This window comes from Bidens hawaiensis, unplaced genomic scaffold (assembly GCF_021521415.1).
Source record: "Bidens hawaiensis isolate Kalapana, Puna unplaced genomic scaffold, B.hawaiensis_p1.1 tig00000237_1, whole genome shotgun sequence".
NCBI lineage: Eukaryota > Viridiplantae > Streptophyta > Magnoliopsida > Asterales > Asteraceae > Bidens > Bidens hawaiensis.
The window spans coordinates 1,335,973-1,342,825 of record NW_027491021.1 but is presented as its reverse complement, the minus strand read 5'-3'; the positions used below and the strand labels follow the sequence as shown (position 1 = coordinate 1,342,825).

The 6,853-nt window shown below is 34.1% G+C and overlaps 1 pseudogene across 1 annotated transcript; it reads right to left on the bottom strand.

The window, feature by feature from the left end:
* Positions 1 to 1,381: 1,381 nt before the first annotated feature.
* Positions 1,382 to 5,388, bottom strand: LOC143602528 (uncharacterized protein At4g15545-like; annotated as a pseudogene). The gene is made up of 9 exons (XR_013147867.1): positions 5,044 to 5,388; positions 4,914 to 4,982; positions 3,857 to 3,913; positions 3,266 to 3,338; positions 3,097 to 3,177; positions 2,776 to 3,009; positions 1,906 to 1,951; positions 1,701 to 1,779; positions 1,382 to 1,619 (listed from the first exon to the last, which is right to left on the bottom strand). The product of XR_013147867.1 is annotated as an uncharacterized protein At4g15545-like (transcript).
* Positions 5,389 to 6,853: the final 1,465 nt, after the last annotated feature.

Genomic DNA, 6,853 nt, shown 5'->3' with positions numbered 1-6,853 from the left:
CAAAATCTTGTAACTTTTGGCTAATAAAGTCTTTAAAGAAACTACATATTCAACATATGATTCATGACGATATCCAACTTTTTGAGGGATTCAAAGAAATCCCCCAACCCGATGATACAAGATATGAATGTTTTTCTAGTAGCAACCTGGGGATCGTTGAAGAATGTCTCTGGTTCTCACCTTGACATGTGGATAATGAAAAACTACAATGTAAAACAATCGTGTGATGTGCTGCTGCGACGTAATAGTGAATGAAATATGATATTGTGCAATACTTTATTACACTGAACAAGTGCATATCGAGGATGTCATTGGTATTATATTGAAACCCCTGTATTTGTTCAGAGCCTCGTATCTCCCCGTATTAATAAGAGGCCTAAGGGAGCAACCAAAAACAGTCTAAACAAGGGAGATCCTACTAATCCTGGACCCGGTGCCCGAGTTTGATGTTGTGGAAGCAGTCTAGATTGCAGAGCTTTGCGGCATGAATTTATTTCGGGGAATGTATGCTCAAGGCATTTCAGAAGTTGGATGAATTAATATTGTTCATTTCACTTTCATTCAGTTATTGTTGATTATTATTATTATTGATTTCATTTTCATTTCCGTCATTGTTATTCATGTTGGTGATTTTCAAAGAACATGCAATGGAAAAAATGACGATGAGAAAAAGGTTTGGAGAAAGAGTGAAGAGGCAGAGGTTTTTTTAGTAGAAAAGATACAATGCATTTCGTATGGGATGACTACAGTATATGTATATACAATTGTTTGATTTTTTTAGTAAAGTTGATATTTTAAGATGTTTAAACTTTAATATAAAAGTACATAATTTATATAAACCTGTTTACGACTTTCTTACAAGTTTACATCTCATAAATTCGTTTATGACTCGATGATTTAGATTGTCTCTATGGTTAATGATTTCTCTATACATCTAAATCCCACTCATCTTAGCATCTCACCACTAGATGTGTACAAATCAGTTTCAAAGTAGAAACCGGTTCGAGTTGGTCAACAAACTGGTTTATAATCGGCTTCTTGACCAGTTTTAAATAGATTTTAGCCAGTAGGTTTAACCTGTTTGGAACCAATTTCAATGGAGAGGATCGCAAAGTGGTCCTAAACCTATGTTTTCAATCGCTTTTAAACCTGTTTCAACAAGTACCAATTCCAAACCAGTTCAGTGTCAGTTCAGACTACATTAAACTTTTCCGACTATATTTTTTGCAACAACTATTTTTTATCTAGCGGATGTACACACATGTATTTTTTAGTTGTGTGGAAAATTTACAAGATCAATAAGCACCCTAGAAAATTTACAAGATCAATAAACATTTTATATAGTAACTCAAATGTAGACATCACATGAAGACATTAGATATTGGATGCATGGTTAATCTCATTATACACATGGTAACATATACATAAGAGAAATGTATCATTTAGCATGATATACAAAAAGATGCAATGAGATTGTATGTACAATCAATCAAGCAACTAATATAGCATAATCATAAACCACACTTTCAACTAAAGTTACGACTAATTAACCCCTCGAATATAGCATAGAGGTCCTTGTTTTCGGGTCCGAAAATTTCATCAGCCTTCCTTAAAGTCTCCTATAATAATCACAATTAATTAGAACCAACATAAGTTCCAAAAATGAAAACAGAGTAACAAAAGCTTATAAAAATGCAAACCTCCTTCGATTGTTTTTGAGAGTTGAGTTCCTTCACATTGGCTAAGAATGCAGCAAACTGCTCGTAGGATAATCGGCTCCTGATAAGATTAAATATATCAAGGGTTAAATGTAGACATTATTGAATAAGAATGAGTGATTATGAACAAATTATAAAATACAAATGCACTAGTGTAATGTAATTTTCACTAGATTTGTTTATTTACCTGACTTGTCTAAAAAATTCTTTACCATCCACACGAGTCCTTCCTCCTGAAATAAACACAAAGTAGAATGTTTATGAGTGTGTCGTTCGTCTTAAGTTTTATACATTTATCTCTAATGGGTCAAATAGATAAAATCATAAAAAAGTTTAATAAAAAAAGGAGGTCTAATGGGTCATAAAAATAAAATCATCTTTAGCACACAAATTATCCATACATATATATATATATATAATTTGCTAAAAAATTTTCAGGTCAAACCAACCCGACCTACTTTAAGTAGGCTTGTAGCGAACGTTTAGTGAACTATTCGATAGAAAGTTTGTTTATGTTTGTTTATCAATAAACAAACGGCCATTTAGCAATTTTTTTTAGTTTATTTATCTAAATGAACAAACATGAACACATGTCTTGTTCGCTCATTTATGTAAGTGAACGTTCCAAAAGAACACGAACAGGACATTAGTTTACGCTTGTTTGGTTCACTCATTTACATTCACTTGTATATTCAGGTAAATTTTTAGACCCACTTGTTTGGTTCGCTCGTTTGCATTCATGTATATATTCAGTTAAATTTTTTAGACCCACTTTTAATCTAGTTTTATAAACTTTTTAGATTCGAAAGATTTTTGTTCATGTTTAATTTTAATCGGTGATCACTCGGTTATGTTTGTTCATCTATGTCCAGTTATTTTGTTCGTGAACCGTTCGTTATACTATTAACAAACAAGCACGAACATCGTTTCTTAACAAACATATACGAACAAGAAAACATTGTTCGTATAATTGTTTGCTCTGTTAAAGTTAAAAGAACAAACACGAACATGTCCCGTTCCTGTTCTTTTGGTTCGTTTACAAGCTTGATTGTAGTACCTGACATTGAACCGTATGGACTCGAGCTTGCAGATGAAAAGACAGAAGATTTTCCATCAATCCCGCCCCGTGCAGATGAAACAGCAATTGAGTGTCGTCTTGGAGAAACGGGCTTAGGAGTCCTTGTTGGAGATGCTGATGCAGATAAAGTTGGCGGTGATCCAGGTGGTGTAAGCCTAGGTGTACTCGTTTGGGATGCTAACAAAAGGCTTGGTGATATACGAGGTCTTGGGGCTTATAATAATAATAAGATATAAGACAAAAAGTCAAACTTTGTCAATAACTAATAAGAAGTCAAATCCGAACACTTATGTGTCTCACCATCCTTCACAGGTTCATCATGGTATGAGTTTCCTACGTCTGAGGATTGACTCCTCGTCAATGAAGCACTTTCATCATCTTCTGCAAAACATGGCATCGCCTTTTTTCTCTTAAAAATAAGTTCTTTTGTTGAATAATATATTTGAAATGACACAAGAAATTAAGTAACCTCCAGAATATGTTTGAGATGATAAACTTGTTTGGCTTTGAACATTGGCTGCAGCAACCGTGGGACCCGCTGCCTGTAGTCTCGCAAATACATGAACATATGATCAATAAAATGTGCAAAATAAAGGTAAGTTTATTTTACAATTTTACCCATAGATAATCAATTTAGTTGCATCAGATTATTGAAGATAGGCCTGTAACGGCGTGAACCAGGGAAATTCGTTTAATAAACGAACAAACATGAACAAAAAAAAGTTATTTAGTGTAACAAGCAAAATGAGCATGTATCGTTTGTTCATTTATGTTATAAATTTTCCTATGCTCGTTCATTTACGTTTGTTTAAGTCTTTAATACTTCATTTAAATTATATTACAATTTATCTAGCTTTAATAACTTTTTAGGCCCAACACATTGTTGTTCGCATTTACTTTCAATTGGATTTAGCTCAGCTATCTTCGTTCATCTATGTTCAGTTGTGTTTGTTAGTTTACGTTCATACTTATATCCTAAACAACTGTTTAATCCATAGTAAATAATATGATAATCAGACGCTTAATTTGTTTATGCATAAATAATTAAAAAGCCGCTTACATTACTTCCTTCTTCATCTTGAAGTGACATCATGAGTGTCTTTCGGAAGCTCTCCAACTGCATGAATAACAATCATGATTTAGTTAATAACATAGAAAGTAATAGAAACAAATAGACCGTAAGCCACACGTTACACAACTAATACTAATAACATTACTATTTGATTAGTTAGTCGATGGCTATTTGGTAAAAATGCTCATTTTCCCTATTAGTTTTTTACTTTCTGACCAAACAAGATAATAAGTGACCTTGAAACCTTATCATAAATCTTTCTACATTTTTAACCTCTTATTCGTAGAAATGGCAATGATATTACATTATAATGACATTTATAACAGTGTAATTACTAGTTAATAGTTTAACAAAAAGTGTTTACAATTAGTACAAAAGCATCAACAACTTTGAAATATTGTTAGTCAGAAAACAACAAATGTAGCTTTACAATTCATATTCAAGAACTATCTCAACTTTAATCCAAACAAGTAATGATAAAAAGAACTAAAACTTTCTCTCTCATCAAGTATGAATTTTAGCCCTACAAATCATATATCTATAATCCAACAGTAGCATAATAGAATCAACATCAACTCCATAAAAGCAATCAAGTTCATCAAAACTGAATGAATTCCATAACCGAAACACAAATCGACGGTCTGGCTTTACGTTATTGTAAAAACTAAAAACCAAACTTTCATTTCGGTTTTGGTTTTGTGCGTGAGTAAAACCGAAAAAATCAAACCGCACCTAACTTATAATATTTTGTTTTTTATATATAAACTTAGAAATTTATAATAGTGCAATACATCATGTTTTAACTTAAATATTTTAGCCCAAATGTATAATAATCAAGTAATAATTTTTCCACCAAAACTTTCAAGCACAAATGGCAAAACCGTAAACACCGAACCCAAACCAACAAAGGAAACAGGATTGTTTCAAAATCTCAAAAACCGACATTTCAGTTTTCAGTTTGGAACCCACCCAAACCATGAACACCCCTAAAATAAAGCAAAACTCGCTTCAAATTATGCGAAATTAGCATCAAATTCAAAATTACCTTGGCAACATCCCGTTTGAGCTTATTAACAGTCTCCACCAACTCCGCATTCTCTTTCACCAAACTCTCCTAAAACCCACAACCCAAAAATCAATATCCAAAACACACAATAAATAATAATAAGCCTCACCTTCTCCTGATTAACAATCGACAGCTTATTCAAATTCTGCGACACAGAGGAGTCAAGCGAGTCAATCTGAGCGTACAATTCGCCGATTAGTGTTTCTGAGGTCGGAAGATTCAGCTTCCAAGGCGGAGACACGTGTGGAGAGAGCAATGGAGGTGATTTTGCGAGCAACGTCGAGTTGTTGAAATGGGTCTGAAGGTAATACTGAAAATATCTCCGGTGAAAGCTCAAAGGCGGCGCTTGCTGGTGGTGGTGGTTCTGTTGTCGCCGGAGTATCGGCGTCCATGTTTTTCGGAAGAGTTTTTTTATTTTTTATTTTGAATTGATAAAAGTTGTGTAATAATATTTGAAGGTGAGATTGGGTGATGAGATGGAGATAAGGTATTTTTCTTTTTTTTTTTGGTATTGGTTTTTGTTTTGTGTAGAGGCTATTTGTGTGGTCTGTATTTGGTTTCGTCCGTAGATGTCGTTGGTTTTTGTTACTGGTAGTGGGGGTTAACGGTTGACGGATGGTGGTCGGTTAGGCTAGGAGGTATACATCCTCACAATACCGTTTAACACATTTCCCACGTCAGCTTTTCTCATATTATTTTATAGCACTATTTAACATCCTTGAACTAAGGAAACACACTCTTAGAAGTAGTGGTGACAATCGTGTTAAGTTTGACGGGTTAAGTTAATGAATCCAAATACATAATATATATTAACTAGTGTTAAAGTTATGAATCGTGATTGTTAAAATCATGTAACTAGAAAGTTGTATGTTATTTAAACACGTTAAATAGGTTGTGACATGTTGTAAAAGGGTTACATTGTCTATAAATGATTAAATGCGAGTTGTAAACAAGTTGGCGGATTGGCATTATAAAATACTTTTATTTTTAAATTTAAAGGAGTTGACAAGTCAATTTTTATAGTTAAATTGTTTTAACAAATAAAACACAATACAACTCGTTGTTAGATAGGTTTGGGAGCATGCTCTTTGATATCATGTTTCTGGAAAATATAATAGACGCTAAAAAGGTAAAATTATGTTTTTGGGTAACATTGTAAATTTATAGGACCATCCGTTGTGGTCCGCTATTGGAGCTGCGAGCAGCCTGGCACACACCACAACGGTCTGCCGCGAGTGCCCTGCTAGCGAGCCGGCTCGCCTGGGCTGAAGTTGAACGTTGGGTGGGAATTATTTGGGGTGCATGTTTTGTGAATCATTAGAAAAACAAAACTAAAAAAGCAAACTTTCTATATTAACCAATATCCATACGCACTTTCACAAACCGAAAAACTACAAAAAAAAAACTCACACATTCTACTCATTTTTCTTCAATACACCCTTATAAACCAAAAATTCAATGGAATTCCTTTTCTTAGCCTGACTCTTCGGAGGAAGACGGCCTTATATTTGAAGCAGGGAGGATAACAGTTAACCTGTTGGTTGAACGGTTTCAAGGGCGACAAAGACTAACAAGACAATTACCTCTTCTTAGTGGTCGAGTGGGCGCTAATGAAACTTTGGTACGTCACTAGCCTCGATCCCCTTTATGATGAGCATCATTTTAGGCGTCGGTTTTGAATGAGTAGACAAGCGTCGGTTTTGAATGAGTAGACAACTATTCATTTGTTTATCAAATGATTTGTCGGATCGGTATCCTTTTTTTCAACAAAGACTAGATGCAAGAGGTAGACCCGGTTTCACGACCATGCAAAAATGTACATCTGCTATTCGTTAACTAGCGTATGGAATTTCGTCTGACACAATGGATGAATACTTAGAAATGTCTAAAAAAGTTTCGTGAGACTCGCTTCATTTTTC